Below are 22,272 nucleotides of genomic sequence, written 5' to 3' on the forward strand. Positions count from 1 at the left end.
GTGAGAAAATAAAAGGAAGTTTCTCAGAGCAGAACAGAGTGCTGGGTGAATCTGCTCTGGGTTCTGATTCTCTCTCCAGCACAACCACTGAGATGCACCAGCTTGGGGAGCAAAAGCATCAAACTCTGAAGTTTCTCATTTGTACACAGCAAGGCACCACGCTGCGCAAACACATCACTGAAACAGTTTGCCCCAGGACCCAACCCTCCTTCCTCAAAAACTCTGTATACAGCTCCTGGCACATAAATGCTTCTGGTCATCACAATAAGTCTGTGCAAGTAGAAGGGGCAAGGGAAGAAATCGAGACTTTGCAAATAACCTGCCCTAAAGTCACACCGCTGGTGTCCCTGTCTCCCAGCCCACAGCTCCTCCTTCCATTCTTGCTACACCCTTGTCCCCTCACATACCTGACTCACGATCTGCTCCTTGGGTACAGACATAACAGAGCAAGCAAGTATTCCAAACAGTGGGTGGATCTTCCTAAGCTTGCCTGATGACTCCTTTTTTAAAAAAAAAAAAAAAGTATTTTCTCAACTAAGGATTTTCTTCTTCCTGACATGACAATACACTCCACTAACAATGCTGTCCAAGACCTGGGTCCTGAGAGATTTCCATCTGCCCCTCTCCTCCTTACCATCCACCAGCAAACCACACTGGTGGGTGTAGATCCTGGGGTGGCAGCCAGGCACAGGACAGAGGTGCTACCCACTAGCAGTTGACACTGTCACCCCAGGACAGCTGGGGGCATCTTCTATCGTTTAAAAAACAGGAAAATTTCTTCTGGGGCCCCTCGATGTTCAGTTGGTTAAGCGTTCAACTTCAGCTTAGGTCACGATCTCACAGTTCATGAGTTCAAGCCCCGCATCAGGCTCTGTGCTGTCAGCACAGAGACCACTCTGGATCCTCTGTCCCCCTCTCCCTGCCCCTCTCCAGCTCATGCTCGTGCTCTCTCTCTCAAAAATAAATAAACATTTAAACAAAACAGGAAAATTTCTTCTATTAAAGATGTTGTATAAGGCATAAATGAGGGACCCCAGACACTCATTTTACAGGGTCCACATGTACCATAATTGCCCTCGATGGCATCTACTGAAGAAATAAGACAACCTGGCTGATTCTCCGAGTGCATGCCTCTATTCTCTCTCTGATTAGAAACAGACATTCTGGACAAGCAATACAGATCACATTCTTTTCCCTTAGCAACCATAGCAGTCACATGAACACCAGCAAGATGGACGGTGCTCTTCCTCAGGTACAAATCCTCAGTAGCAGATGTGACTTAGTTTCATTTCTTATGCAACCTCCTTGAAAGCCAAAAAGGTAGTCCCTATCCAAGATCCTCCTTATAGACTGAGCTGGGCAACAGAGGAACGGAGTTCCTTTTGATGCTGATTTTGGAAGAAATGTGGGAGAAAAGGTGAGAAAGATTGACTACAGGAAAACACCATGTCAATGTGTGTAAGAGTCAAATGATGACAGGGCAATCTGCAGACCAGTGGGCTCAAATCTGATTCTAGAATCAAGATTTTAGGACAGCTGTTCAATAAAACTTTCTGCAATGTTAGAAGTGTTTTATCTGCCCTGCCCAAGACAGTAGGCTTAGAGCACTTGAAATATGGCTAGTTTGGCTGAGAAGCTGAAGTTTTAACTTGCTTAATTTTAGTTAATTTAAATCAAATATAAATCGCCATGTGTGGCTAGTGGCGGCCATACTGGACAGCAAAGTTCTAAAATGCACTTTTTAATGGGTTGGGTTGTGATCACCTTTAAGAAAAGTAGCCACTGCAAGAGCTAACCATGAGTTTGCGAAATTACTCCCATTCTCTCTCTGATAGAGTATGTACAGAGGTACACGAAGGAGATCCTGAAACAAGAATGCACCTGGATTTCAACAAGATACATGCCAGGTCCTTCCCAACATTCTTGTGAATTATGTTGAAATGGGTGTGACACAATGAGATGGATTTGTGCCTAATCGAATGATCATACTAAAATGGCATCAATTTATGGATAACTCAATCTGTGGGGACTTTCCCAATGATTTGGCTGTGTTCCATCATGGGTGATGAACAAGGAAGACAGCTGCTCTTCAGAACTGCAGAATACACAAAACTGGAGAGGTAGGGAAATACAAATGTATTTTCCCCAAGTCTAGGGATGGCAGAGGCAAGCTTAGCCAGAGCATGCTTGGAAGACCTGTTATATACCCTGTTCAATCTAGTTAAAGGGATGCTTTCACTGCCAGACACCCTAATGTGAGTCACAGACTTTACCTCTGACTGATGTTCGTACACAAATCCATCCTTAACCATATAGAGAGACTTAATTTCTTTAAGGTCTAACCAAAAAATTGCATCAGTAATTGTACTGTTGCTAGGTCCCCAAGATCAAAGAGCCTATTTCACAGAGCCCTCTCCATCTGTTCCTTTCATCAGAAGCTTTATGATGAAGGCTATCTTCTTCCAAGATCATTATTTTTTCCCTTACCTTGAAAAGAAGTCAGCAGAGAATCCTTTTTCATAGCCCTTGTGACTAAGGGTATAGATAAGGATATGTAAAGAATGATTCATTCTCCTACATAACATATAAAATATGTATTATTGAGGATACTGGATGACTGGGAGCAAAGTATTAGATCTTCAAATAATATGAGGCACCATTAACCAGGACATAGTGGATGGAGAAAACAAACAATGTTATTATGCCCGATGAATCCTACTTCAGGCTATGACACACCAGCTTGTGCCAGACTAAGCCTTCCACCAAGAACAACCAGCAGCTCTTGATGACTTTTTAAAAAATCTCTATGGAAGCATCAGAGATCTGCCAAGGCAACTAGGACTTGAGGGGCTGAGATCCTGACAACCAAGAAACTATAACTGAAATAAGCCGAGCATTTTGTGTGGCTTCTCTAAAGCATTAGTGGATCCATAACTGGTAGGAGCCAAGAGGTTTAAAAACCAAGCAGAAAATAAAAGTTAAAAAAATTAAAAAAAAAAAAAAAGAGGGGCGCCTGGGTGGCTCAGTCGGTTAAGCGTCCGACTTCGGCTCAGGTCGTGATCTCGCGGTCCGTGAGTTCAAGCCCCGCGTCAGGCTCCGTGCTAACAGCTCAGAGCCTGGAACCTGTTTCAGATTCTGTGTCTCCCTCTCTCTGACCCTCTCCCATTCATGCTCTGTCTCTCTCTGTCTCAAAAATAAATGTTTAAAAAAAAATTAAAAAAAAAAAAAACAAGCAGAAAGTGGTGGTCAAGAAACAACAGGGCTAAGCAGAACTCTTGGCAGTTTTATGAGGGATATAAAAAATTATAGTTTCAAGCTCCTAACGCAGTGAGAGAGAACCTGAGAAGCCAAACTCCTGGAGAGAAGAGGGAACAGAAAAGTGAGGCTGATATTCGGATATGTTAAGAAACAGTGAAAGGTGAAACAATTTGAACGACAGTATAAATAACACAGTACTGAGTTACAGCCCAAAGTACAAAAAAAAGATCCACAAATCCACATGGACATAAATAAATGAATGAGTGTATCAATAAATGAAAGAGAAGGGACAAATCTGTGGGTTAAGAATTCCATATAATCTGTTAGCTACCGCCCCCTCATGGAGATGAAAGATAACTTACAGGTGATATAGGTGAGTATCAAGGGATGTGTTATGTACCCTTGATTTGAGATGATGGGAACGGTGCTCTTCCCTATGCAGTCTTTTGACCCAGAGCCTGTAACTCCTGTATAACCATCAGAAAAAAATCAGACAAACCTAAACTGTAGCATATTCTATAAAATACCTGAGCAATATTCCTCAAAGCCGTCAAGGTCATCAGAAACAAGGAAAGCCTAAGAAGCTATCACAATCTAAAAGTGTCTATAGAGACATGAAGGTTGAATGTAATGTGGATGCCTGGAACAGAAAAAGGATGTGAAGTAAAAAATAAAAAATAAAAAAAAATGAAGGATGCACTGTAGTTAATTATGAAGTATTCAGACTGGTTTATTACATGCAAGAAATGTACCATGCTAATGTAAGATGTTAATAGGGAAAAATGGGTGTAGGATACATGAGAACTCTTCTACTATCTATTTGATTCCCTGTAAATTTAAACAGTAAAAAATATTTTAAAGAAAGTTGTTGGTGTAGTTACATTGATAGACAAAGTACACTTTAGGAAAAGAGGCATTTCTAGAAGAGAAAAAGAAATAATTCACAATAAAACATAGGGCAATCTGCTAGGAATAAAGTCTAAATTTAAATTCCAAATTTAAAGTCTAAATTTAAATTCTAAATTTATATGTATTTAGTTATATGCTCTCAGAATGTATAAAGGGGAAAACTGACAGAACTATAAAAAGACAAATCTAACATCACAGTAGAATATTTTAACATACTTCTCCCAGTAAATGATATAACAAGCAGAAAAGAATCAGAATGGAAATAGACATGAACACCATAATTACCAAAATTTTCTTCGTTGATATATGTAAATTACTGTACCAAGAAACCACATACAAATGCACACAGAAAATTTATCAAAATTAATCATATGGTAGGCAAATCTAAAATGAGTCTAAAAAATTTTGAAATGTTAAAAACCATAAAGGATGTATTTCTGACTATAGTATAATTAAGCAAGAAATAAACAACAAAAATATGACTAGAAAATATGCAGACATTTGGAAATTGACCACTTTGAAATAACTCGCATATCAAAGAAGAAAATAATCATAAAATTTAAAAACATTTGAAGAGATTAATAATGAAACTACAACATATCAAAAAATAGCGGGGTGCCCTGGGTGACTCAGTCGGTTAAGTGTCTGACTCTTGATTTCGGCTCAGGTCATGATCTCACAGTCGTGAGATGGAGTGCCACATCCAGCTCCAAGGGAGGCATGGAACCTGCTGAAGATTTCCCTGCCCCTCCCCCACTCTCATGCATGTGTACTCTTTCAAAAAAAATAAAAAATAAAAAATGAATAAATAAAAATAAAAATACTTTTTAAAAATAGTGTTGCATACTCATATTCATAGCTGCACTATTCACAACAGCCCAAAGGTGAAAGCAACCCAAATGTCCATCAATGGATGAATGGATAAAGAAAACATGATATAAACATACAATGGAATATTATGGAAGTGGAAGGAAATTCAAACATATGCTACAGCATGGATGAAACTTGAAGACAATATACTAACCTAAAAAAGCCAGTTGTAAGGACAAATACTGTATGATTCCATTTATATAAGGCACCTAGAGTAGTCACATTCATGGAGACAGAAAGAATGGCAGTTGCCAGGGGCTGGGGATAGGGGAAAAAGAGAAGTTACTGTTTAATGGGTACAGAGTTTCACATTTATAGGATGAAAAGGTCCTGGGGATAAGTTTCACAACAATGTGAATATAGTTAACACCACTGAGCTATACACTTAAAAAGGGCATATTTTATGTGTTTCTAACCATAATAATTAAAAGTAGTAGATTACAGCTAAAGCAGGCTTACAGGGAAATTTATAACTTTAAATTTCTTTATTAGAAAATTTTAAAAGGCTACAAAAATAACCTAGATATCTATTTATTTTCAATTATTTTGAAAATAACAGCAAATTAAACCCCAAATAAAGTTGAAGGAAATAATCAATATGGGGGCAGGAAAAACTGAAAGAGAAAACAAATGTATAATAGGGGAAAAGCAATAAACCCAATGTTGGTTCTTAGGAAGAATATTAAATTTGTAAATCCCTAGCATGATAAAAGTGGCAGTAGGAGATAGGAAGGGGGAGCATGCACAAACTACAATATCAGAAATGAACAGGTAGATATCATTTGTAAAAGATAATAATAGACATAATAAATGACTTAACACAAATAACTGTCACAGTTTTTATGAAATGCACAGCTTCCTGAAACACAATTTAGTGAAACTGACACCAGAAGAAAAAACATCCAATGGTCCTGTATCTATTAAAGAAACTAAATCTGTAATTAAACTTCTCAAATAATTTCCAACCTCAGTGGCTTCCCAACTCTTCCAAACATGAAGGAAGGAAGGAAGGAAGGAAGGAAGGAAGGAAGGAAGGAAGGAAGGAAGGAAGACAGGGAAGAAGGAAGAAAGGGAGGGAGGGAGGGAGGGAGGGAGGAAGGAGAGAGGAAGAGAGGGAAAGGGAAACACCAATATTGCCCAAAATCTTCCAGGGAACATAAAAAGAGGTACACTTTATAAAATCATCACTACTTTGATGCCAAAACCTGACCTTGACATTATATGAAAATAAAAGTATAGGCAAAACACTGTTAAAGACAGTTGCAAAAAGAGCTATTAAAAATCATTAAATCAACATAAAAACTATATCATATCTCAAATCAGTTGTAGTCCAGAAATGCAAGGTTGGTTTAATATTTGGAAATCAATCATATAATTCACATTAATTAAAGGGAAAATAGTCTTTGACTAATTAGAGGCAGAAAAAATATTTGATAAAATTCAACCCCCACTCATGATAAAGCTGTAGCTAACTAGAATAAAAGGAAATTTTTTGTTCTTATAAATAGTATGCACACACACAAAAAAATGAGAGCAACCAGCTTAATTCAAAGTGAAATACTGAAAGATTTTCCCCCAAGAGGGAAATTATTGAACTGGGGTTTGCAATCAGCACAAAAAGGAAAAAAAAAAACTCTCATTATTCATAGACAGCATGATTATGCATGTAGAAAATCTAAAAGATCTTAAAAATAAACTACCACAACTAATAAATGAATTTAACAAGGTTGATAAATATAAGGGAAACATTTAAGAAACAATCACATTATAAATACCCATGAAAAGGAATTATAATATAGAATTAAAGAAAAACACTTATGATAGCAATAACAATAGCAAACAAAACAGTACCCAAATACCTTGGAAGAAATCTAACAGAAGATGTTATACATACAAAACTATAAAATATATGAAGAAAACTTGCATTAAGTCCAAAGAGAAAGAAATTACATGTTCATGGGTTAGGAGACAATAGCATAAAGTCTCCCTCTTAATGGAGCTATAATTTGAAGAACTCTCATCAAAACCTCAGTAGTATTTCACAAGCAAGTGTTTATACAGAAATTGACAGAATGATTCTAAATTTTATATGAAAATGCAAAAGGCCAAATATAGCAAGATAATATTGAAGAGCAAAACTGAAGGACTTAAAACTAACAGAACTAAATACTTACTATAAAATCACACTAATTAAGATATTGTGGTATTGATGGCATTCTTGGGTTCTAGTGATGCTTTATTTCTTCATTTGGGTAATAGTTTACATGGATGCGTTCACTTTGAGAAAATTCATGGCAATAATTTGCACAAGCAGAAAAGTACACCTCAATTTAAAAAGCTTATTTGGGGGCACCTGGGTAGCTAAGAGGGGTTGAGTGTCCAACTTTTGATTTCATCTAAGGTCATAATGCCAGGGTCATGGGATCGAGCCCTGCATCAGGCTCTGCACTTGGCATGGAGCCTGCTTAAGATTCTCTCTCCTTCTCCCTCTCCTCCCCAACCCCTGCTCACGTTCTCCCTTTCTCCCTCTCAAAAAAAAAAAAAAAAAAAAAATTTAAGGGTTTCCTGGGTGACTCAGTTGGTTAAGCATCTGACTTCAGCTCAGGTCATGATCTCAGGGTCCGTGGGATTGAGCCTCGGGTCAGACTCTGTGCTAATAGCTCAGAGCCTGAAGCCTGCTTCAGATTCAGTGTCTTCCTCCCTCTCTGCCCCTCTCCAGCTCGTGCTCTGTCTCTCTCTCTCTCAAAAATAAACAAACATTAAAAAAAATTTTAATTTAAAAGAATCAAAAAATAAAAAGCTTATTTGAAAAAAACATATTATGGTCTATATTGCTGATCTTGCACACTACGCAATTAACAACAGAGGCCTTGAAAAGGTGAGTCTCCAGAGCCTCCTTCTGCTTTCTATCACTCTGTAAGTCCAAGTGGTTGTTACGCGGTGTGGACTGTGACAGGGAAGGAAGAACACAACTCAGATGAGACTAGAGAAGCCACCATATTATGGGCAAAGGCTCACTTTTTAAAGTTTTCTTTCAGATTTTATTCTGAGCCAGGGGCTCCGCCTGCTGTCATGGCACTGTAAACACTGCCCTCATTTCTGTGAGTCAGGCTTCCTGGAGCCTCCTCTATGATGTCCTGGTGCGCTACGGGGTTAAGGGCACCTGGGGACGATCCCCAGGCTAGGCTCTCTTTTACTAGTCCAGCATCTAAAAGGAGGATCCAGCCTGCTTCCCCTACACATACACCCACACCCCCTCACACACTCAGAGACTCACTCACATCACTCTCACCCACAGACACACAGACTGATACAGACACACTCACATAGACTGAGACACTCACACTCACAGATTCACACACTCTTCAAACACAAAGACTCATACACATACACACACACAGACACAGACACAGACTTATACACACACACAGATTCGCACATCTCAAACACATAGACACATACACACACACTCATACACACTCACAGACACTCACACATAGACTCATATCCACTCACTCACACTCTCTCACACACATTCACACACTTTGACCTGACAAAACCACCGTAGAGAACAGCTTCCCATCTGAGCCAGACTAGAATAAGGACAGAGATCACGACGACATTTGGAGCAGAGTAACAGGAGAGAGGAGAGACTGGAAACCAAGTCCCTGAATGATGGGAAGGCACAAACTCAGGGGTGTGAAGAATAATTGTAGATAGAATCTATACATGTGAAGTGTCTCGGTGATGGGCCCTGTGCTTTTAATAACAACATTCAAGAATACGGTGCTGTGTTCCTTCTGTTTTTTACAATGTGCTAAAATATAGGGTGGCTCAGTTGGTTAAGCGTCTGACCTCAGCTCAGGTGATGATCTCATAGTTGGCGGGTTCAAGCCCCGCGTCGGGCTCTGTGCTGACAGCTCAGAGCCTGGAGCCTGCTTCAGATTCTGTATCTCTGTCTGTCTCTGCCCCTCCCCCCCCCTCAAAAATAAACATTAAAAAATTAAAATGTGCTAAAATAAACATAATAAAATTTACCATCTAGACCATTTTTAGGTGTACAATTCAGTGGCATTAAGCACATTCACACTGTTGTACGCCCATCCATCCCAAGAACTCTTTTCTTTGACAAAACTGAACTCTCTACCCATTAAACTCCCCATTCCTCCTCCCCAAGTCCTTTGTTGGATGAGAAAACAAAGAGGCATCAGGTCACAAAGCAACTTTCCCCTCAGAGCAGGGCTGGGCTCAGGGCCACTGGGGGTCCTCCCCCTGCCCAGAGGCAGTAACTGCAGGAGGCCGGCAGGCACCTCTAAGTCTGCAGGGGAGGTGGGGAGAGGTGTGCTACATGCTTCATTCACCGTGTTGTGCCCCACAGCACCCAGCTCAGTTGTATACTGTCTGGCCATGCCTAAGATATCCTGTTTTAAACCTATCTTCTCTGTAAAACAGAAATCATGACATCCACTTACAGAGTTTAAGGAGCTCTGATTAAGCCTGATTCTACCTTTGTCTGGTGCACAACTGTGCTCAATAAAGGAATGCTACTGTTTCATACCTCTGGATCTGAGGCGTAGGGAAAAGGAGTGCACTGGTAGAAGTGAAATCATCTGCAAGGTGCCTTCCATCCAGGGGCTGCCCCTGCACAAATATAGGACCTCACCAAGAAACGGAGGCAACCAGGGCCTCTCAGAGCCTAAAGGAATCCTTGGCTTCATGACTTGGTGACTAAAAGAAGTCACCCAGGGAGCAATGAATGTGGGCGCAGCTAGGGTGCTGTGAACTCTGGCTTGCACCCGACCCCATCCCCCCAGAGCCCTGAGAAAGGAGAGGAAGTTATGATTTATCTCAAAGCTAATTGCTCCCCAAAGCTGATGGGATTTTCTGATATGGAGTCTCAAGGTATCACACACAGGAGCTAATTTTCTTTGGCAACTGACAGGTCTCTCAGTCTGGAACAACACCCTCGCTCTCCTGTCTTTGCTGCAGAACCGTAAACAGGACTGTCAAAACTGCGTATAGACAAAAAGCCAAACACTCCAATGAGTGTCATTTTTCTCAGGACCTGGGGAGACCACAGAGATACTCCAGTCTTCTCATGGCTAAAAATAACAGTGGAGGCCGGTTGTCTTTGGGAATGACTTTCAAAATCAGGATGAGTCAAATCCACCCTCCCAAAGTACACTTGCCACTACTGGAGATATTTGCTCAAAAGATTAACACAGGTGCTGAATGTATTTCCATCCTGGGGACTCCTTTCTGCTTTTCACAGACTTGACTCCCACCTCCCAGAGAGAACAGAGGTCACAGCTAGAAAGGCCCAGAGTCTTCTCCTCCAACACTCCCTCCAGGAAACAAGAAGCTCTCTTCATTGGCACCCAGGCCCACTCCATTCTCCCTCCTCGCTGCGTGTGTTACACGCACCGCTTCTTTCCTCATCCATAAACTACACTGAACAATTTTCCACCTCCACAGAAAAATACCTTGTTCCCTTCTGTTCCCACCCCCTTCTCTTCTCCCCTTCTTAGTCTGTGCTCATGAAAAAGAAAAATCCCACAGCCACATTCTCTGCCTTTTAAAAATCCTATTTGGTCTCCCAGCCGATGAAAATCCTCAGCCCCCTTCCTTCCTGGTTTCCACCCACTTTCTGCCCATTCTCCTCAGGCTCCTTCACTCCCCGTGGAGGTCACCCCCACCCACAGCCTCAGCCAGCCTGGCCTAAGAGACTGACTCCCCAGCCCCACCCCCACCCCCTCAAAAGCTCCCTGGCCCTTCATGAAGTAGGAATTCAATAATTCTATTTCCACCTCAAATATGGTCTTCTCTCCGAGTTCCCAACTCCTGCTCCCTCCACATGGCTCTGCTACCTCTTCCTCCTTGGTGTCTGTCACCTCAGTCCTTGCCTCCACACTCTACCAGCCTTTACTCAGGACACAGCATCTTTCCCCAGGAACCATGTGAGGAGCCTCCAGCACCTGGGCCTTCACCCCCTCTGCCTGCCTTCCACAGTCATCTATGGTGTCAGCCCTGTTAGGCTTCTCTATGGCCATGTGAACAGGACAGTCTGGCCCCTCCTACTGCATCTTCTGTCTACTCTGTCAAGCCAACTGCGGCTGGCCATTGAACAACATGGGTTTGAACTGCTAGGGTCCACTGAGGTGTAGATTACTTCAGCAAATGCAGTGCGATACTATAAATGTACTCCTTCCTTATGCTTTTCTTAATAACAGTTTCTTTTCTCTAGCTTACTTTACTGTAAGAGTGTTGTATATAATACATATAACATACAGAATGTGTTCATCAGTTGTGTATGTCATTAGTAAGGCTTCCAGTCAACAGTAGGCTATTTATTAGTAGTTAAGTTTTTGGTGAGTCAAAAGCTATACACAGATTTTTGACTGCATGGTGTGGGGGGAGTGGGGGGTCAGTGCCCCTAACCCCCACGTTGTTCAAGGTCAACTACATCCCCTAGGGCCTGTCATGTCACTTCATGTCTCCATGCTTGAATCATACACATACTTCTGTTTGCCTGGAATGCTCCACCTTCCTCTTTCTCTGTGTCTGTCTGTGTGTCTGTCTGTCTCTCCCCCCCGCCGAGAAATGTATACTCCCCCCTCAAGATGAAAGGTTAAACCTCACTCCTCCTGCATAACCTACAGGACTGATGAGTCACCTCTCCCCAAAATCATCTCCTCTAACACTCTACATTCTACATCACAACACTCTACACTTCCCTGAAGTGGCTGGGAAACAAAATGGAGGGCAGTTGTCCCCTTTCAAACCTCCGACAAAGACCTTGCCAGGAGGTGAGTGGTTCTCTCTCTCTGACCCTGAGGCCAGGACGTGCTCAGTAACATGGCCTCCTTTGTAAATGAGGGTCTCTGCCAAAACTGGTAACCACTACAGGAGCCCTTCACAGGCCAGGAGTGAAGGAGGCCACTTCTAAGTACTCTCACCTTGACAGCCACCCTGAAGGGCCGGCAAGTCACTACCATTTTCCCCTGCAGATTGACCAAAGGAAATTAAGTGATACACCCATGAAAAGAGATTAATCTGTACCAGCCCTGGACTCTGAAAGAAAAACTCTTGGCAGTATGGTCTGCCACAATACAGACCCCAGCAGTGCTACCCTGGAAGACTTAAGGAATGTCCTCATCAACATATATGTTGCTTATCAACCAGTCCGAGCACAAGCTATGGCATAAGAACTGTTCTGACTTCAGTTAGCATTTTCTTATGTATCTAGAAGCACCTGTAGTCAAAATCAGTTTGGAAAATGAGGAGTTAAATAGAATTAAATAAGCAGCTTTCTTGCAGGACTTCAAAAGGTCTTTAATATGGTGCTCTGGGACTCTCCAAGAGGGGGCAGTACAGACAGCGTGTCCCAGCCTGATCTGAATGCGGATTACTATTTTCAGGAACATCTCCTGGGACTCCACCAAACACAGTTTGAGAATGCCAGCTTACACACTCATGTAATTAATTAGAACTTGGTATAATTAATTAGATCTGAATATCATGAATAAAAAGTTACATACAGTAATGGCTAACTTCCTTCAATTTAATCACACTAATTATGTGGAGCTCAACCTAGTAGCAGCTCATACTGCTATTTTCTTAACACGTTTTTCATCCTTTAAAAAAGGTGTTGATGAAATGTTTTCTCTCTTAACACGTTGCAACTTTAAGAAAAAGAAAGTTAGGTGTCAGAGCAGGTATTTTCAAGTATTTGAAAACACACATACCAAGCCTGAAAGCAAATCATAATGGCCAGCCTCAGATCCTCTCCTTGCTTCCTCCGGGGAAGGACACCCATAATATTGGGCAGCAATTACATGCCATGCACTCTCCATCCATGATGTGGTTCATTCTCACAAGTAGCCCCGAAAACCACAAGTCCCCACTTACAGATGAGGTCAATGAGCTTCTGGAAGTTTAAGAAACTAGAGCTACACAGTGAGCACAGCCTTCTGGAGCATCTACTATCCATGAGGTAACTGGGATGGACATTTGAAGGATGCAGAAGAAGCAGGCATGCAAGTCCATGGAGAGATCGGCAGTGAGGCAGGAGAGCACAGAACAGGCTCACCTGGGGCTTAAGTGTCCAATGAAGGCCCCAAAAAGGGTGGCCCTTGAGCCTCGTCTATCAAGATGGGGAGAAGCCCATGGAAGAGGGATCAGCCACACAGAGAAAAACAAAAACAAAAAAACCTATGGGAACATTGCTGTTGAAACAACAGGGCAGATCAGTGTGCAAAGCCTGGCTCATTCAGCCAAGACATAGAAACAAACCAAATGTTCATCAACAGATGAACAGATAAAGAAAGTGAGATATATACATACAGTGGAGTATTATCCAGGTTTTAAAACAAAGGAAATCCTGCCATTTGCAATAACACAGGTGGACCTGGAGGACATTATGCTAAGTGAAATAAGGCAGTCACGGAAGAACAAATATTGCGTGATTCCTCTTACATGTAAAGTCCTCAAAGGTATAGAAGTAGACACTAGAAGGGTGGTTGCCAGGGGCAGAGGGGAGGGAGAAATGGGAAGCTGTTCAATGGGTAGAAAGTTTCAGTTACGCAAGACGAGTAAGTTCTAGAGAACTGCCATGAAACATAATGCCTATAGTTAAGCGAGGTATTATGTACTCAAAAAAAAAATTTTTAAAAAGGTACATCTCATGTTAGGTGTTCTTCCTATAAAACAAACAAAACACAAAGGGACACAAGGAAATTTTTGGAGGTAATGAGTAAGTCGTGGTGACAGTAACATGAATGTATGTATATGTCCAAACTCCCTAAACTGTATACATGAAATATGTGCACTTTGTTTACCAGTTACACTTCAATAAAGCTGGGAAGAAAAAAAAGAAAGAAAGAAACCCTAACCATTTCAATGACAAGACGGATGCAGAACTACCCATAAGAAGGGGAGCCTAAGAAGTCAGCAGTTCCAGTCGAGTCAGAGGATTAGCTAGTACATAGGAGCAAGATTGCCCTGCCAGACAGACACAAGAGCAGAGAGGTTTGTGTGGGTCTACAGTGAGTTGTGCATTAGAACCTATTCTTTTATCAACTTTCTCAAATACACAAAAATGAGTGTACAGAGTAACGTGACAAACATCCATGAACACACCATTTAGGCATCCCCAACGTTATCATCCCACCCCCTTCTTCTTCATATCAGTTGCTCATTTTTTTCAATTACATTGTCTTTTTCTAATTGATTTGGAAGAGTTCCTTATTATACAGACAGAATGCTAATCCCTTACAGTAAATACATCTCAGATATTTATTCCAGGTGATAGTTTGTTTTAAGCCTTTAAAAAAAAATTTAATGTTTTTTATTCTTGAGAGAGAGAGACAGACAGACAAAGAGCAGGGGAGGGGCAGAGAGAGAGGGAGAAACAGAATCCAAAGCAGGCTTCAGGCTCCAAGCTGTCAGCACAGAGCTCGATACAGGGCTCAAACCCATGAACCACAAGATCATGACCTGAGCCAAAGTCAGACACTCAACTGACTGAGCCACCCAGGCCCCCCTAAACCTTTATATCCCTGCTCTTAAAGAAGCTGCTAACATTGCTGTTTAATTAACTGATCTTTTCTGTGCCTGTGTGTATGTCTTACCTTTTCCTACCTCAGGGACATATAAAAAATCTCTTGTATACAATTTAACATCTTGCCCTTCATAGTCATTAATTCTACTGGCATTTATTTGTGTGTATGCTGTGAGGTAGGGATACCATTTTCGCTTCTCCCATGTGGACAACCAGTTGTCCTGCATCACTTCCCACCTTGTCAATAATATATCTCTGCCACCTCCTGTGTTCCTGTACATGTGAGAGTTTGTTATTAGGCTCACCATCCGGTCCCACTCATCCCACAAATATCACACAATCTTAATTGCAACCTTCTATCGGAACCTCACTGCCCCACCTTTATGCCAGCTTCCCCTTAACATTCCAGTTTTGTGTTTTCTTTTAATGTCTAGTAGCTGGGAATTTCACTGCCTTTCTTTGGATCTTATAATTTTTTTAATGTGTGTTTATTTATTTAAGAGAAAGACACAGCAAGCGAGCAAGCACAAGCAGGAGAGAGGCAGAGAGAGAGAGAGGGAGAGAATCCCAAGTAGGCTCTGCACTGTCAGTGCAGTGCCTGATGCAGGGCTCGAACCCACAAACAATAAGATCATGATCTGAGCCAAGATCAAGAGTCAGATGCTTAATCGATTGAGCCATCCAGGCTCCCCCCTGGATCTTGTATTTTAAAATAATTCTTGGTCAGCTTTTACACAGCATTTTATGTGTTTACACTTGGGCAAGAGCATGCTGACATTACCAAAAATCGTAAAAATTTTTGCGAATGCAACATCTTCTAACTTAACATATATTTTCTGAGACTGCTCATGATTTAAACACACCTTATTAATCTTTCCACCATTCCTTCAGGAAATCACTAAATTTATATACAATTGGTCCTTGAACAACATGAGTTTGAACTGCACAGTTCTACTTTTAGGCAGATTATTTTTTTCATAAATACGACAGTACTGTAAGTGTACTTTCTCTCACGATTTTCTTAACATTTTCTTTTATCTAGCTTATTATAAGAATACAGTATATAATACATACAACATAAAAAAATTTTACATACGTGTTAATTGAATGTTTAAGTTACCGGTAAGACTTTCAATCAACAATAGGTGATTAGTGGTTGTTTCTGGGGAGTCAAGAGTTATATGCAGATTTTCAACGATATGAGGGTCAGCATCCCTAACCCATGTTGTTCAATGGTCAGCTGTAATTACAATCCAAACACTATAGAGATCAACAGCCCGTAGGATTGATATCATAGAATACTGAGGCCTAGGATTTAATCCCCGCCAGGGGAAAAAAAATGGAACACAGCGCCCAACTTTTACCATAAGCAGAAGCATATTCACCAAATTATTTTAGAAGGAGATGTCAGGCATAGACTCTGGGTATTAGTATTCTGATGCTACAGAGTGGTTCATTTGCAGTAGAAAAATAAATAAACCCCGGTCTCTTCTCTCTGCAGCTCTCCTCACAGAGATTCATTCCAGCAATAATTGACATTTAAAAATATCCATCTCATTGCCACTTTTCTCTCACAGAAGAAATACACTTTTCTGCAGGGAAGCTGCAAAGAATCATGACGAGTGTATTCACTTAAATGGCAGTCCCATTACACTGCAGATGAGCGAGCACAATCGGAAAGAGAGTGAGATGTCTTGTCTATTGCAGCTGACTTTGATACTCTAATAGTCTTTCAGGATACGTAAAAATCCCACTAGGTCTTTTTTGGGCTCAAAAGAAAAAAATGCCTTATACCTTAGAGGCACAAACAGAATTGCCCTGCGGTTCCATCAAAAAGCAACGACAGCCCCAGTTTCATTTAGATAAAACTTCAAGAGGCCAATTTCACGCTGGACAGTTCTGAGAGGCTGGATGGACTGCACTGGCTGGTTGACCCTGGGCTCCCAGAAGATTGGAATGTCACCACAATTTGTGAGACCCATTCCCCATAAGAACATCTCTCTTCACAAGCTACCCTTGCTGCCAATTGCAAAAAAATCTCCTCCCTTCCCAGTATCCCCTAAAATTCTTCAGTATTTTCATAGCTAAGGGTAGCTGAGAAATCTATATGGGATGGCTCAGTCAGTTAAGCATCTGACTCTTGATTTGGGCTGACTCTTGATTTGGGCTCAGGTCATGATCTGACGGTTTGTGGGTTAGAGCCCTGCATCTGGCTCTGTGCTGGTAGTGTGGAGCCTGCTTGGGATTCTCTCCTCTCTCTGTCCCTCCCCTGCTCGTTCTCTCTCCCCCTCCCTCTCTCTCAAAAATAAATAAATAACCAAAAAAATGAGTCTAAACAGAAAATCAAACAGGGGGTGCCTGGGCGACTTAGTCGGTTAAGCATCTGACTCTTGATTTTGGATCAGGTCATGATCTTGTGGTTCATTAGTTCGAGCCCTTCATCAGACTCTGTGCTAGTGGCAGGGCCTGCTTAGGATTTCCTCTCTCTCCCTCCCTCTCTCTACCCCTCCCCTGCTCACATTCTCTCTCTCTCTCTCTCTCTCTCTCTCTCTCTCTCCCCTCCCTCCCTCCCTCTCTCAAAATAAAACAAATAAACATTTTTAAAAAAAGCAAACGAGATTGAAAAGGCCTCGTTGAGAGCATAGAAGTAAATTCATAAACATTAAAGACTGACAATTAAGGAAAAGTTAGAAAAATACTCATTTATTCTTATGCCCAAATGCGTTACAAGTCATGCAGTTCCTGCAACATTTCCCCCTCTACTTCCTTGGAGAGGGGCTGATTATTCTAACTCTTAAATGCCTTATGAATGTGCCACCCTCCCTACCCCCAAAGTGACCACACAATCCAGCCAGGACATGTGTGACAAGAAAAATCCCCAATACAATGTGAGGTGAATTCCTGCCCATGAATAGCACAGTGCTTATGGGGAGTTACCTAATGTAGGATAGAGGCTGGATTAGCAAGTAAAATAAAGGCAGCTGCCTTGACTTACAAAAGAAGGCTCTTTCAGTAGCTCCAAACAGCAGGCCTTGTGTCTTCCTACTGCCCCAGAGGCAAAACAGTGGTTTGGGACCCGGTCTTGAGGCTCTGGTATCCCAATTCTGCCCCTCTGATCTTCGTCTTTATCCTCAGATTGGCACAGAACTTCCCCACTGGGAAATCCCAAATTACTTCTCTCATTTGGAAGTCCCCAAGCCACTACTTCCCTCCATATGACACTCTGGACTGCTGACCAGTGCTGCCCTATCCAAGCCCATGGATGCATAAGAACCCACGGAATCCATCAGAAGCTCAGACCTGCTCTGGCATCAAGACACAGAGACAATTCCTGGTCCCCAGCTGCCTAACCTCCAACAACAGTCTCCTCTCCACCCTGCTCTCCAAACATACCCCAACCCATACACCAGCTTCTCCACAACCCAGCCACTAGGGTATATTTGGTCCAGGAAAAAGAACACCTACTCATCCTTAGTCAGAACAAATCTCCTACAAGTGTCCCCTCTACCAGGCAGCCAGCTGGCACTGGGGCTACAAAGACCTATGCAAATCTGCTGCTACAGGTCCTACGGGGCAAGAGCAAGCCAAGGGCTGACCGTGGGTCAGGGGGATCAGGGCCGCAGAATAGCTTCACCCACAGGGCAACAGCAACACGGAGCCATCCCTCATCCCTGAGAAGATTAGGAGGGCTCTTTCGGATCAAAGTTAGAGTCTTCCTCTCGGCGTCCTGATATTTCACAGTGGTGCACTTCTAATTAGACACAATGTCGCCCAAGTTTGATAGTGAAAGGTTGCAAATGGCATTTATTGTTGGTGATATACATTGATTTTTGATATAAATAGGAATCTAGATAAGAGTTTCACAAATAAATGACTGAAGCTGGTTTGGACTACAGTTTTCAGAAGCACTAGTATAGTGAGGAGGGGATGGGGGGAGGTTGTGATACTGCTGTCTCAGGGGTGACAGGGAAAGACGTCCATTCTAGGCAATATAAGCACTCTGCAGTGAGCCCAGTGCTCACGGGCTCCTTGGCTGTGAATCAAGCCCCAGCCTCAGACTCCCTGTGTGGAGGCTCGCACTGAATTACACATCCCAGCATCCCAGGAAATAAAGAACCGTGGCAGATGCCCAGATCCACCTGAAGTGTGGCATCCCTCGAGGAAAATAATTCCATTTCACACATGTCAGAAGCAAAACCGCACTCCATGCAAGGCGACCTCATATTTCTTACCGAAAACAAGTGGGTTGGTAATGTCCCCCAAAACCTCCTGGTGATGAAATCTTTCTGCAATAAAACAGAAGGAAATAGAGGAAATTACTTGGGTTTCAGAAAAGATACGGGTGATCACATAGCGCTCCTGCAAGTATAGACATCTGAACGAGTGAGAGGTTTTGAATTACCTGTAAAAGTGAACCGGTTCTCATTCTAATGAGACCATCACAAATGACCAGAAACAAATAATTAAAATGTTTCTTTAGCCATTCCTCACATAATTATTGTCTTAAGAACATCATGTTGGGCAAATAAAGCAATGGCTTGTGTATCACTCTGGAAGAAGAGGCCTCCGCATTTTAATGAAGCTCCTCAAAGCCCTCATGAATATGTATTTCCCCACAACAAAGCTTGACCCCACTAGTGTGCAGAACCGGTATTCTGGGACACTTTCAGAGGGAGGTAGGTGTGCCTGTGGGGGCTGGGGAGATGAAGACAGATTAAAAGAAAGAGAAAGGAAAGCGGGCCACTGCTCATTTCCTCTGCCCAGATTCACAGCCCACCCCTCCTCATGGGCAACGGGGTGTCAAAAAGAGAACAGAAAACAGGCCATCAGGTTTCACACTCCTCTTGGACAGACAGCTTTGCAAATGAAAGCTGAAGAGAAAGTCTAATAGGTTCAAGGGCTCAAGGCAAGGCCCTGGGTTAGATCAGGAATTCAAGGTAGGGGCAGCAGACAACCCAGAGAAGCTGGAAGCCCAGGATGGTGCAAGAGGAGGGGGATTTATTGGTCTTATATATCAAATCAAAATTCCTCTTTTCCCAATACTGTATGTTAACCATACTGGAATTAATTTTTTTTTTAATTCCTCTTCTCCCTCCAATTTGGCTAAAGACAAAATGCGTTATAAAGGAACGTCTTTGTTCCTTTCAAAACCACAGCAATGGCAGCCTCTTCCCCGGGTCCTTGTCTGCTGGGAACAGAAGGTCCAAGAGCATAGCATTTCATGAATAGCTGTGCTGGCTGGACAGTTCACCTTCAGTCTGGTCCTGAAGTCACAGGGGATGACATCATTCCTAGGGGGGAAGGTAATATGGTCTTGCTATTGGCACAGGCAGACACTGGCTTCTACTTTATCACAAAGGTCTAACCTGGAACCAGGGTTGACACTTTTTTAATGAAAACTGACAGTCATTCTCATTTCCCTAGACAGACATTTCTAGGAGTGGGTTTTAATTAGGGAATTTGGGGGAGTTCCCTGCCACCCCAAACTGGCCCACTGCAGATGCCTCTAGTTCAGACATTTTTAAAAATGACTAGCTATCCCTTAGAAGGCCGCAGGTACCTCCCTTTTGGCCAAGCCATTTGTATATCTGTAATCTGCTGGTCTCTGCTCAGAGGGAACTTGACATTCACACAGTTGTTCAAATTCTTCCAAAGGGTATGGTGCTTTCTGCTGCCTTTTTTTTTAAGTTTATTTATTTCTTTTGACAGAGAGAGAGAGAGCATGAGTGAAAGCAGGGACGGGACAGAGAGAAAGGCAGAGAGAATCCCAAGCAGGCTCTGTGCTGACAGCATGGCTGCATCCCAAGAACTGTGAGACCATGACCTGAGCAGAAACCAAGAGTCAGATGCTCAACTAACGGAGCCACCCAGGCACCCCTTCGGTCGCCTTTCAAATCCCCTTACATTGTCGGCCTCAGCTTCATCATGTGCAAAAGTAGACAATAAGTTCGATCTTAAACATGGCTGGGAAAGCGCAACAAAGCCCCCAAAACGCTGCCTGGGAATACATTACCATCAAACGGTATTTCCTTTTTTACCCCAAATCCCACCATCCCAGGACTTCCAAAAAGAGGTGACTTCAGGGTCAGAGCACATACTAAATGCTATGTCCAGAGGCAAGAACACTTCACTGGTGGTCGTAAGACAGGGCCTCCATTCTGCACTCTGCTACAAGTTGGCTCTGTGAACTCAAGCAGGTCAGTGAGAAAGACCTTGGTCCTCTCCCAGAATCCACCACTCTAGCAGTTTTGATCAAGAGGGCTGCATGGAAGAGCCTAGAAGCCTTGGTCTACTAGCACAGGCTGGAATTCTCCCCACATGTCCACGGTGTCCTCCCCTCCCCTCTCAGAGGTCTACAGCTACCTGCATTGTCCAGAGCCACTGTGGGCCTATGGAAGTGTCCTTCTGCCCACAAGTCCAGCTTCTGCCACTCCCAGCCCAGAAGCAGCTCAGGGAAACTCGGAGCCTGCCTTCAGGCTCAGCTGGGCTTCCCTGCTCCACCTGGAGGAAGGAGCCCCAGCTCACTCACTCGCTCGCTCTTTTTCTCTCTCTCTGCCTGCCCTCAGTCTGCAAGTCTCCCAAGAGGACAGAGTCTCATTCATAGGTAGCCCGAGCATCCCCCACATGCTCCACACAGATTCCCAACAGAGGCACAGAATCGCCAAACTGCCTTGGAAAAAAGGCAGAGCTCTGCACTTTACATAATGCTCTTCCATAGGAGGAAACAGGCCCACATCTTAATTCAATTTAGAATCGGTTTTTAAATGTCTATTTATAGGCATCACACAAGTACCCCTTGTGGACGGTGGAGGAATCAGGGCTCCGGGCTCTGGTCCACCACTATTCATTAGCATTCTTTTCATGTCTGTCTTCTCTAATTTCCCCAGCAGCTTTTTAACTCAATAGCAAGGTCACCTACCACTTGGACCCAGCACCACTTTCCATTTTCTCCGAAGAAAAATATGAATTTTCTCTTCCGTGCAGCAGTGCCCTCTCCCTGTCCTCTCAGGGCCCCTTGCCTGCATTGGCTGAAGCAGGGTTGTGTTATTTTGGTGAACTGTGTCTCTGGACAGACAGTTTACCTTAAAAAAACCAACAAAGTCACAAGCACCGAGACCTGGGAAGGTCCTTGGGGGTCAGCTGGTCCCTGCTGGCTCTGAGTCCCTCACCTGGCCAGGCACATCCAGGGAGGGCCTGCTCCATTCCAGCAGCTGGAATGAACACAAAGGGTCACCTACAAGTTCGGAACAGCCACGCTTTTCTTCTCAGCCATGTTTGGCCAAACACACATCCCATCCTCTTTTCTAGCCTCTCTGGAGGCATTGAGGGCCAGGTTACTTCCCCTGTTCATCTTGGCCGTTTGTGATCAGACAGAAATCTGAGAGTCTGCTCTTCTTCAGGCAATGCACAATCATTTTTGGAATCATCTCCTACTTCTTAGCAAGCCTCAGGGTGGAAATGAAGTACACAGGTCTCCCTGTAAGATTTAAACACTCCACTTTCCAAGTTGTTGGCCCACCCACAAGTTATTTCAGGTGGGTGGGGGGAGGGGGAGAGGGGGAGGTTATCATGTATTCCAGCTTCCCAGGGGAGATGTGAAATACAAAGCCACAGGAGCCTGGGAGATGCCATGAAGGCTCTTTCTGTCTGCATGCTGACAACTGGATTCTCCAGGG

At 42.9% G+C, this 22,272-nt stretch overlaps 1 protein-coding gene across 7 annotated transcripts in view; it reads right to left on the reverse strand.

The window, feature by feature from the left end:
• APBA2 (amyloid beta precursor protein binding family A member 2) overlaps positions 1–22,272 on the reverse strand; it is a 266,467-nt gene that overhangs the window by 104,961 nt on the left and 139,234 nt on the right. For 5 of the 7 annotated variants that reach the window (XM_042941215.1, XM_042941219.1, XM_042941217.1 and 2 more), the window contains one exon: positions 18,829–18,882. The exons of 1 other annotated variant lie outside the window; for it this stretch is intronic. The gene's annotated coding sequence lies outside the window, so the exon portion shown is untranslated. Of the gene's footprint in view, positions 1–7,211; positions 7,328–18,828; positions 18,883–22,272 lie in introns of those variants that run through there. One more of the 7 variants, XM_042941221.1, reaches the window with a different exon arrangement.

The sequence above is a fragment of the Panthera leo genome, chromosome B3 (genome assembly GCF_018350215.1).
Source record: "Panthera leo isolate Ple1 chromosome B3, P.leo_Ple1_pat1.1, whole genome shotgun sequence".
Lineage (NCBI taxonomy): Eukaryota > Metazoa > Chordata > Mammalia > Carnivora > Felidae > Panthera > Panthera leo.